Genomic DNA, 11704 nt, shown 5'->3' with positions numbered 1-11704 from the left:
TTCTATAAGACAGTATTACATGTAGCACATTTTGCAAAATGAAAAGCACCAGGACTGCCCTAAAAGTTTGCACAGGTAAGATGAAGGTCATAGTTTATTATTCTTTATTTGCATGACAGTAGCTTTTAGAAACCTAGTGAAGGTCAGGACCCCATTGTGCAAGGTACTGCACCGATACATAGTAAGAGATAGTCCCTGAGCTGAATAGCTTACAATTTAAGTAGACAAGATAGAAAAGAATTATTGTCATCCCTGAGGCACAGAAAGCCAGTGACTTGCCTGCGGCCACACAGGAAGTCAGTGGTAGAGGTGCGAATTGAACACAGATTACCCGTGTCCCAGTCTTCCGTTTCCATTGGCTTCAATGAAGTTGTTCCACATTCAGTGTGAATGTGTGTGGATGAATTTGGCCCATTAGCCAAAAAGAAAGAAAGATGAGAGAATGGTGCGGTAAGCTCCAACAGAATGGGTATTAGTCAATCATTGGTGCATACCTCTTGTGCACTGAGAAGGACAAGGCTGAAAGCCACCCATTTTCAACCACCCAAGATGTGCAGTAATAACCTGCTAATGCACACAGCTGAAGTGGCTTACTGTTATCAGAATAGGTCTCATTCATTTTATTTCCTTTTATAAACAAAACTTTAATAATCAGTCCTGTGGTGATTTATGCTACACTGTGGAAAAACAGTTCCTGGTAGAAAGGCAAGAGACAATAGAAGAGAAGAAGTAATGAATGCCATTTCTTTTCCGCACAGAATATTTTCCCCCTTAACTCTTTTTTCCTTAAAGTTTCCTGGACTATTCAGAAAGTTACTGAAGAGAGACAGAAGTTGCTGCTGCAATGCCAGCCCTACACTTTGGAGGAAGAGGACAGCTTACAAATGTCCCTGTTTCTCCTTCAGTTTCTCACTCTCTCCCAGTCCCGACAGTTATTCTTCATCCATATCTTCATAGGGTGCCTTAGTTTTGTCCTCCACCTCACACTTTTCCCTCCTCCCATTTATTTCACGTAAGAGGTTTAGGGATTTGTGTCTCTTTCAGTGGAGAGGGCCCAGCTGTGCACCACTGGGAACAGATCCATACTTATGGCATCATTCAAAAGGCCCAACCAGTCAATCAGAATGTTGCTTTGAATGATTAGAGTATGTCTACACAGAATTTTGGAGTGAGCAGGAATGAGCCTCCTAACCAGGGTTGGTAGACTTGGGCTAAAAATAGCTGTGTAGACAGTGCTTTGATGTTGTGGTTCATAGAATCATAAAATACCAGGGTTGGACCTCAGGAGGTCACCTAGCCTAACTCCCTGCTCAAAGCAGGGCCAATCCCCAGACAGATTTTTGCCTCAGATCCCTAAATGGCCCCCTCAAGGATTGAACTCACAATGCTGGGTTTAGCAGGCCAACGCTCAAACCACTGAGCTACCCCTCCCCACAAAGGCAAGGGCCATGCCCCTTTCAGGAGGGATGCTCTCCCCAAGCAAGGTGCACCAGGATAAAGGCACAACAGTCACCTGCCAGACCCCAATGTGATTTGAACACACAACTGTCTGATCTGGAGTCAGATGCGCTACCGTTGCACCATGAGGCCAACTGACCTGGGGCTCTGAAGCCTAGGAAGGGAGGTTGGAAGAATCTGAGTTCTATCCCAGCTGTACCATGAGGGCAAGGGGGAAGCATAATGACAACCCTCAAGTCCTAGATGGCCCCTGATCTGTTACAAACAGGTGGCACATTGGCAACGCTATGCCCTCTTAGCACTACAGCAGGGCCAGAATTCAGCACTGACTCAGACTGGAGAGAGCCATCTTCTAAACCACCAACACAAAAATAAGAATAAGTGACTTGTGACAGGCAAGACAAAACAGGCCACCTGAAGAGCATCAACATGAGCAAACATGACACTGAGAAAGACATCTACCCCACAAATGTAGCAGCAAATGGGCTACAACGGCAATTGTATGGATTCCTTTTTCATTAGTAATAGTATTTATAACTAATTATTTGAAAAATTTCTTTACACAGATTAAACAAAAACACTGAGAAGGGCATATGCAAACATGTGCTAAAAAATATTTATAATAAACACCACGAAGGACAACACAGAACTTTGTACCAACACCTTCAAGCTGCAATGCATAAAGTAGTAAGGATGAAAGCTAAGCCAGAAACACTGACCGTAACTAAAAGCCTGTTACACATCCCATGGAAGTCAGTGGGAGTCTTCCCACTGATGTCAGTGTCTGGTGGGTCAGGGGCTGACATGCTAACCATTCCTCTCATGGGTACCTGATTTTGAAGGACATCATTCATTTTGGTCCCAAAGTTACTTAGGTTCCACACATTTGGTGAACCCTTCCTCTTGTTGCTGAATGTTATTGACATCAGAAATAAAGAATTCTGAAACTGCGGTTATTCAGGGAGCCATTTACACTAAAGGAAGGAATCCAACAGTATTTTAAATTTTTCTGCATATATAAGGTTTTGATCTTAGGGTAGGTCTACGCTGCAGTCAGAGGTGTGACTGTATCACATGTAGACACAACCAAGCTAGTATTAATCTTGGTAGCTTGAGTAACAATAGCCATGAAACTGCAGCAGCACTGGTAGCAGCATGGGCTAGCCTCTTGAGTACATTCAAGGGCAGGTTTGCACAGCCCATGTTGCTGCAGCTTCACGGCTATTGTTACTCAAGCTACCTAGATCAAAAGCTAGTCAGGATATATGCTGCAGTCACACTTTTGACTGCAGTGTAAATATGTCCTAAGTTGCACATTGTATCCCACATTTGGGCCTTGGCAGGTTGAGAAGTGGGATGCTAAGATCAACATGTAGTAATTAATACTTTGAAAAAGGCTGACCACCAAGCTCTGAACCCATCTGTCCTGGTATTACACTAGTAGAATATTCTTTCTAGAGTGACCAATTTACTTAATCCTTTATACGGACACTAGAGCAGGCATCTGTTAAAGCTATATTTTCCTGCATAAAGACTGGACTGATTTCTTATGTGGGAAAGAGATCCAAGGAAAGCCAAAATAAATAGTGACTGGATTATTTTAAGCTGTATCTCTTACCCAAGTGAATGTAAATAAATCTGCCAAGACCCAGAAAGGTGGAGTTGCACTGGAGATGGCTTTGGCTTGCCTTGGGACTGCTGCTGGGAATGATTAGTATGTTTTATTCTAACCATTTTTTTTTAAATGACCTCTATATTCATGGCAGCACCTTAGCTTTCCTCCAAGGAGGGGGCAGGGCAATCAAGCTGATGTTGAGATGTTACAATCGGTCTAGCAGGCAGAGGGAATAAAGATTTGTTTTCCTTATATCATCCATTACAAAAGTCGCCAGTAGTGTTATGTATGCCAATGCTCACATCAAAATGTGCCTATTTGATATTTTATTGACAGTCCCAAAAATATGTTTGAATTTCAAACTTGTTGAGATGCCTGGGATGCAGGGAATACTTTCCCCCGAGGGTACATAAACAAGACGGATAGGCTAACCTGTGAATTGCTTAATGATCAAAATGCAGGGAAAGCTGTCATAGAAAGGACTGCCCTCATCCTTGCTGACTGTATGAATTCTGCTGAATTACTTCTAGCTTTCCCGATTCATGAACTAATTAGTCACTTGGTCCATGTATCTAGTTCTTTGATAGCTGTCTAACATCTACTAGTGGCAAGTTTGCTCCACAACAAAAGCTGGCCAGGAGCATCACCAAGCAAGCACTAAATGTAATAAATACAGATATACCCAAACCATGGAGTTAGAATCTGGATTTGAATCCAAATCCACACTTCTCCTATGTTTGTGGGGAAAGAACCAGATGGGATCCCATGCTCCAGCATAGGTCCCAAATGAAGAAGTTTTTATTCAGAGGGCCCAGTAGTTACCTCTATGGTTAGATCGTTGGATCGCAATAAAGAATCCTGCCGCCCTAGGACAAATGTTGTATTGCATTTCCATTCATTATATACATCTCTTACATACAGAATTATTTGGTATTTGTATTGGATATCCAGTGAATGGTAAGGTCAGTATTTCAGGTCCAAAGGCATCCAGAAAGAGATAATGTGTTACATTTCTAATGGTTTCCAGAGTTCTTCTTCAGTAATTCCTTTAGCAATGTGCTGGGCAGCCTTGTTCTGCACATCATAGTATTACATCTACAGTTGGAGTCCATTCCCTTTCAAACAGATGCCAGGTGATCAATTTTAACCTACAGCATTGACTGTAGAAAAAAGGGAAGATGAGAGGGACCAGGATAATATCCAACAGCACCTTGATTCATCACTTCCAATGACACAAGGATGCATATATCTCACTCTCTGTGCCTTTTGGTTGTCATCCTCCCCCTCCGTTAAGCCATGCTTCTTCATGGCAGAAGTAAAATAGGTGTCCTTAACTAAAGATGTGATGATTAGGAGTAATAGCAATCTCCCAGAGATGATGCTCAAACTACCCCATTTACAACCTGATTCTTCCACTCATTCACCTGGAGTACTTACATATGAAAGTATTAGCCCTATTTCAGCAGGCCAATTTCTTCCATGAGTTTTTAAATCCCATTGTTTTACACAAATGCTTCCATGGTGAAATCTAGGGGCCAAGTCCTCCTCTCGCTTACATCAGTACAACTCTACTGAAATCAATAGAGTTACTATAGGTTTGCATTACTGTAATGAGCTCAGAATCTGGACCTTTGAGAAAAATAACATTACTATAAATCTTAAATAAATCAAAACTTTACCATGGAATCTCTATGGATAGAAATTCTGTGCTTGAATAATAAGAGTCAGAATATATTACTAATAGGGCTGTCAATTAATCACAGTTAACTCACACGATTAATTTTTTTGAGTTAATCGTGATTAAAAAAATTAATCACGATTAATCGCAGTTTTAGTCTCACTGTTAAACAATAGAATACTAATTGAAATTTAATAAATATTTTTGATGTTTTTCTACATTTTCATATATTTTGTATTCTGTGTTGTAACTGAACTCAAAGTGTATATTATTTTTTATTACAAATATTTGCACTGTAAAAATGATAAACAAAAGAAATTGTATTTTCAATTCACCTCATACAAGTATTGTAGTGCAATCTTTTTGTCATGAAAGTGCAACTTACAAGTGTAGATTTTTTTTGTTAAATAACTGCACTCAAAAACAAAACAATGTAAAGCTTTAGAGCCTACAAGTCCACTCAGTCCTACTTCTTGTTCAGCCAATCGCTAAGACAAACAAGTTTGTTTACATTTACAGGAGATAATACTGCCCTCTTCTTATTTACAATGTCACCAGAAAGTGAGAACAGGCATTTGCATGGCACTTTTGTAACTGGCATTGCAAGGTATTTACATGGCTGATATGCTAAACATTCATATGCCCCTTCATGCTTCGGCCCCCATTCCAGAGGACATGCTTCCATGCTGATGACGTTCATTAAAAAAATAATGAGTTAATTAAATTTGTGACTGAACTCTTTGGGGGAGAATTGTATGTCCCCTGCTCTGTTTTACCTGCATTCTGCCCTATATTTCATGTTATAGCAGTCTTGGATGATGACCCAGCACATGTTGTTCATTTTAAGAACACTTTCACTGTAGATTTGACAAAATACAAAGAAAGTATCAATGTGAGATTTCTATAGATAGCTACAGCACTCAAGCCAAGGTTTAAGAATCTGAAGTACCTTCCAAAATCTGAGAGGGAGGAGGTGTGGAACATGCTTTCAAGAGGCTTAAAAGAGCAACATTCCGATGCAGAAATTACAGAACCCAAACCACCAAAAAAGAAAATCAAGCTTCTGCTGGTGGCATCTGACCCAGATAATGAAAATGAACATGCGTCGGTCCACACAGCTTTGGATTATTATCGAGCAGAACCAGCCATCAGCATGGATGCACATCCACTGGAATGGTGGTTGAAGCATGAAGGGACACATGAATCTTTAGCACATCTGGCATATCAATATCTTGCGACACCGGCTACAACAGTGCCATGAGAACGCCTGTTCTCACTTTCAGGTGACATTGTAAACAAGAAGCGGGCAACATTACCTCCTGCAAATGTAAACAAACTTGTTTGTCTGAGCGATTGGCTGAACAAGAAGTAGGACTGAGTGGACTTGCAGGCTCTAAAATTTTACATTGTTTTATTTTTGAATGCAGTTATTTTTGTACGTAATTCTACATTTGTAAGTTCAACCTTCATGATAAAGAGATTGCACTACAGTACTTGTATTAGGTGAATTGAAAAATACTATTTCTCTTGTTTTTGTTCAGTGCAAATACTTGTAATAAAAAATAAATATAAAGTGAGCACTGTACACTTTGTATTCTGTGTTGTAATTGAAATCAATATATTTCAAAATGTAGAAAACATCCAAAAATATTTAAATAAATGGTATTCTATTATTGTTTAACAGTGCGATTAATTTTTTTAATCACTTGAAGGCCCTAATTACTAACCACGTGGTCAGGTTTGTGATGGTGACTGAAATGCTCAGGGAGATTAGAGAGACTACAAAAAACAGAAAACCCAGTAATAACTGAGGATTTCAACTACCCAGTATTGATTGGGTATATGTCACCTCAAGATGGGATGCAAAGATAAAATTTCTGTACGCCATTAATGACTGCTTCTTGGAGCAGCTAGTCCTGGAACCCACAAGGGGAGAGGCAATTCTTGATTTAGTCCTATGTGGAACACAGAAGGTGATCCAACAGGTGAATATAACTTAACCTCTCCATAATAGTGACCATAATGTAATTAATGTAACATCCTTTTATGGCGGGGTGGGGGTGGTGACCAGAGCCTCAGGGGGCCACACTGGAGTTACTCAATTAGGGTGAACTGCAAAGAATGGGGCAGACAATCCCCAAAGCTGCTGGATATTCCAATACTTAAATTTACCAAACCAACACAAAACAGCTCCTACAATACCTTACTGGTTACCCAGAAGCCAACAACACAGTTCCCTTAAAGGAACCCAGCCTTAGGCCTCCACCCAGACACCCAAGTCAAATAAGATTTTCAGTAATCCTCATCATAGTCATCATGTAAGAAAGTTCTACCAATCCCAAAGGATCAGACACATTACTTCTCAGGTTAATGAATATTCCAGATCTTACCCAAATACATGCTTACAGCCAATTCTTATTAACAAAACTAAAACTTATTAAAAAAGAAAAGAGAGAGAGTATTGGTTAAAAGATCAGTATACATACAGACATGAGTACAGTTCTAAGATCAGATTCATAGAAGAGATGGTGAGCTTCGTAGTTGCAAGAAGTTCTTTCAGAATTAGTCCATAGGTTATAGTGCAATGTTCATATTCAGGGTGATCCAGATGGGACTGGAGATCTCAGCCTTATGGCTTAAGCTTCCCCTGCATGAAGCATCAAGCAGATCTGAGATAAAAAGGATCAGGACCCAAGGGGTTTTTATACAGTTCCAGGTCTTCTTTGACAGCTCAGAGTCCTTCGGCAAACAATAGGCAATCGTGGAGACTTTGAAGTAGACCTATTTCCTAAGCATCGCCGGTAATTAGCTACATGGACTAACATAAGGCAATTGCCCATTTTTCACCATTCTCAGGTAATTTGCTATGCATTTCAAAGAGAGATGAATACAGCGATATCCTATGTTTACAGTTCATCTAAATGTTAATATGTCCTTTTGATCTCTGAATTAACAGAATACAGAATATGCTAGGACTGTTTAATCACATTGTTAACCTCTACCAATATATATGTAAACACACAAAAACACAAACATTATCACCAATATGTCCCTAAAGGTTGAATCTGGGTCAATTAGCCTGCAAGCTGCTTAACCCTTTCTGGCCATGCGTCACACTTTGTATAAGATTTGTTGCAATTATATAACAGTGGTAGCAACAATGATTTGCATGGTCATACCCTAATCAGATAACGTCACAGGGAGAAATACCAAAATACTCACCATAGTAGCATTTAACTTCAAAAAGGTGAACTACACAAAAATGAGGAAGCCAGGTTAAAAAAAAAAAAAATTAAAAAGAACAGTCACAACAGTGAAATGCCTGCAAGCTGCATGGAAACTATTTTAAAAACCCATAATAGAGGTTCAAACTAAATGTATACCCCTAAAGAAAGAAAAAACAGTAAAAAGGACAAAAAATGCCACTACAATGCCAGAGTAAAAGAGGCCATTAGAGGTAAAAGGCATTCTTTAAAAATTGGAAGTCAAATCCTACTGCAGAAAATAGAAGGTAGCATAAACTCTGGCAAGTCAAGTGTAAAATATAATTAGGCAGCCCCAAAAGAATTTGAAGGGCAAATAGCAAAAGAAACTAACAGCAAAAAAATTAAGTACATCAGAAGCAGGAAGCCTGCCAAATAATCAGTGGGGCCACTGGATGATCAGGGTGCTAAAGGAGCACTCAAGGAAGACAACCCCATTGCGGAGAAGCTACGTGAATTCTTTGTGTCGGTCTTCACTGCAGAGGATGTGACGGAGATTCCCACACCTGAGCCTTTCTGTTTAAGGTGACAAATCTGAGGAATTGTCCCAGACTGAGGAGTCAGTAGAGGTGGTTTTGGAATAAATTGATAAATTAAACAGTACTAAGTCACCAGGACCAGATGGGATTAACCCAAGAGTTCTGCAATTTCGTATTTGAGTTCTTTCAGAACTCCTAACTGTGATATGTAACCTATCACTTAAATCAGTCTCTGTACCAGATGACTGGAGGATAGCTAATTTAACATAGACTTTTTTAAAAGGCTCCAGAGGTGATCCTAGCAATTACAGGTCATTAAGCCTAACTTCACTACCAGACAAACTGGTTGAAACTATAATAAAGAACAGAATTACCAGACACATAGATGAACATGATATGTTGGGGAAGAGTGAAAACAGTTTTTGTAAAGGGAAATCATGCCTCACCAAATCTTTGAGGATGTCAAACATGTGATCAAGTATGATCCAGATCATACAATGTACATGGATTTTTATTAAAACCTTTGACAAAGTCCCTCACCAAAGGCTCTTAAGCAAAGTACGCAGTCATGGGAAGGTCCGCTCAGGGATCAGTAACTGGTTAAAAGACAGGAAATAAAGGGTAGAAATAAATGGTCGGTTTTCACAGTAGAGAAAGGTAAATGGTGGGGTCCTCCAAGAATCTGTACCAAGACCTGTGCTGTTCAGCATATTCATAAACAATCTGGGAAAGAGAATAAAACAGTGAGGTGGCAAAGTTTGGAGATAACACAAAATTACTCAAGATAGTTAAGTCCGAAGCTGAATGACAAGAGCTAAAAGGGGATCTCACAAAACTGGGTGACTGGGCAACAAAGTGGCAAATGAAATTCAATGTTGATAAGTTCAAAGTAAAGCACATTGGAAAACCATCTCAACTATACATATAAAATGATGGGGTCAAATTAGCTGTTACCACTCAAGAAAGTTCTCAGAGTCATCATGGATAGGTCTCTGAAAACAGCTGTTCAATATGTAGCAGCAGTCAAAAAAGCTATCAGAATGTTAGGAACAATTAGGATAGGGATAGATAATAAGACAGAAAATATCATGCCACTATATAAACCCATGGTATGCCCACATCTGGAATACTATGTGCGGTTCTGGTTGCCCCATCTCAAAACAGATCTATTAGAACAGGAAAAAGTACAGAGTAGGGCAACAAAAATTATTAGGGTATGGAACAGCTTCCATACAAAGAGATTAATAAGACTGGGACTTAGCATAGACAAGATACTAAGGGGAGATATGATAGAGGTCTATGAAATCATGACTGGTGCGGAGAAAATTAATAAGGAAGTGTTATTGATCCCTTCACCTAACATCAAAATCAGAGGCCACCCAATGAAATTAATAGGCAGCAGATTTAAAAACAAACAAAGGAAGTAGTCTTTCCACAGGTTAACTGTGTGTTGGGTGAACTCATTGGCAGGGGATATTGTGAAGGACAACACTATAACTGCATTCAGAAAAGAATTAGATAAGTTCATAGAGGATCGGTCCATCAATGGCTATTAGCCAAGATGGTCAAGAATGCAATTCCATGCTCCAGGTGTCCCTAAACCTCTGACTGCCAGAAGCTGAGACTGGATGACCGGGGATAGATCAGAACAGGGCAATCGTCAAGTGGTCATTCCCTCTGAAGCACTTGGCAATGTCAACTGTCAGAAGACAGGATACAGGGCTAGAAGAACCATTGGTCTGACCCAGCATGGCCATTCTTACATTCACTGTCTTTTCACATCTTTTGGGATGCTTGTTCAGATGTGTTGCTAAATCAAGCATAATTTGCTCTATGTTTACTAGGAACAGTCCCAATGGAACAAGTGTTCAGTGTGAACAGTAGTTAGACTGAAGAGAGCATACAAAAGATCACAGTCACTGTCAGAGCTGTTTCTCTGCTCAAAGTGGGCAATGCTTCATGATAAACTCTTTGTAACCAATCTTGCCATGAGCTCTACATGGGCCCAGGTGGGGTGCCCACAAGAGGTCATTGTAAGATGAAGTCCCAGGTTAGAATCATAGAATATCAGGGTTGGAAGGGACCTCAGGAGGTCATCTAGTCCAACCCCCTGCTCGAAGCAGGACCAATTCCCAACTAAATCATCCCAGCCAGAACTGGAAGGAATTCTCCACTCTGAGCAATATGCACATGTTTTGAGCAGTGGTGACATCCGCACTCTTGGTTTTTTGCATTAGTACTTTTCATCCCTTAAAAAACAAAAAACAAAAAAGTTGCCACGAGAGCATCCTAGTTTTATATTTTGAAACCATGGTGGTTGTAACCTGTGGAGTAACAGCAGGTGAGGTGGTTGCCACAATACATCCTTCCACTGCCACTGAGCATATTGAAACAGGGTTCAAGTCGGTGACCTTCTTTCCCCTTCCTTCATTCCACAAAAAGCGATTTTCTGTCCCTTTGGCCTGCAACCTCTGAGCAAGACTTATTCCAGGCAGCCAGCATATAACATTCTTCTCACCTATCCTAGTCACTTTTTAGTAGCCCAGCTTGAATGTTTGTGATCTGTTCAGATCCTATGTTGATAAGGACCATATACATAGATAATAGACTGTGGGGAGAGGGAGCGAGAGAGCTTCCTTAACAGTTACTAGGTTACTCCAGTAACAAGTAATTGGATTAAATCACATTTCAGAATGGCAGGGCACTACGCGGAAATGGCCATGCGATACATTTCAAACACTGCAGTCAATGCTTTCAAACCAAAGCCTGTTCCAGAGAGTGAATGAAAGACCCTCATTTTGTGGGTTCCTGCTGCACTCAGCGTAAATCACCCAGAATTCTGTCCAAGGATTCCAGACAGTGCCTTCTGCAGCCCCACTATTGTTCTGCTCTCCTGGCCCGGTACAGATGGGTGCAGGGACATGGCCCAATCCTCTCCCCATCTATTTCTGCACAGCTAGAATACAGCGGCTAAGCTGTATTCCCAAAGGGTAGTGTGTCCAGTCCCTGTGTCAAGACACAAGGGGAAAGGAGGCACTTCCTGCTTCTCCTTGCTTTAGCCACGCACACAGAGCCATGCACAACGGAGCACTTAGTGACAACACAGAGTGGATCTCAGAAGTATTTTGTAAGTGTCTTAAACAGGATTGGGGAAGGGTAATTAGCATTCCATTAGCAAACAGCCATCTTAACAGGTTGACTGCGTAGAGCC

The 11704-nt window shown here is 40.5% G+C and overlaps 1 non-coding gene across 1 annotated transcript; it reads right to left on the bottom strand.

The window, feature by feature from the left end:
* Positions 1 to 1518: 1518 nt before the first annotated feature.
* TRNAW-CCA lies at positions 1519 to 1590 on the bottom strand. Its single transcript has one exon. It is a non-coding gene; the product is annotated as a tRNA-Trp (tRNA).
* Between the last annotated feature and the right edge of the window lie 10114 nt (positions 1591 to 11704).

The sequence above is a fragment of the Terrapene carolina genome, unplaced genomic scaffold (genome assembly GCF_002925995.2).
Source record: "Terrapene carolina triunguis isolate 2854851 unplaced genomic scaffold, T_m_triunguis-2.0 Scaffold94, whole genome shotgun sequence".
Lineage (NCBI taxonomy): Eukaryota > Metazoa > Chordata > Testudines > Emydidae > Terrapene > Terrapene triunguis.
Note: the sequence above shows the minus strand (reverse complement) of the source record. Positions and strands in the feature narration are given on the sequence as shown.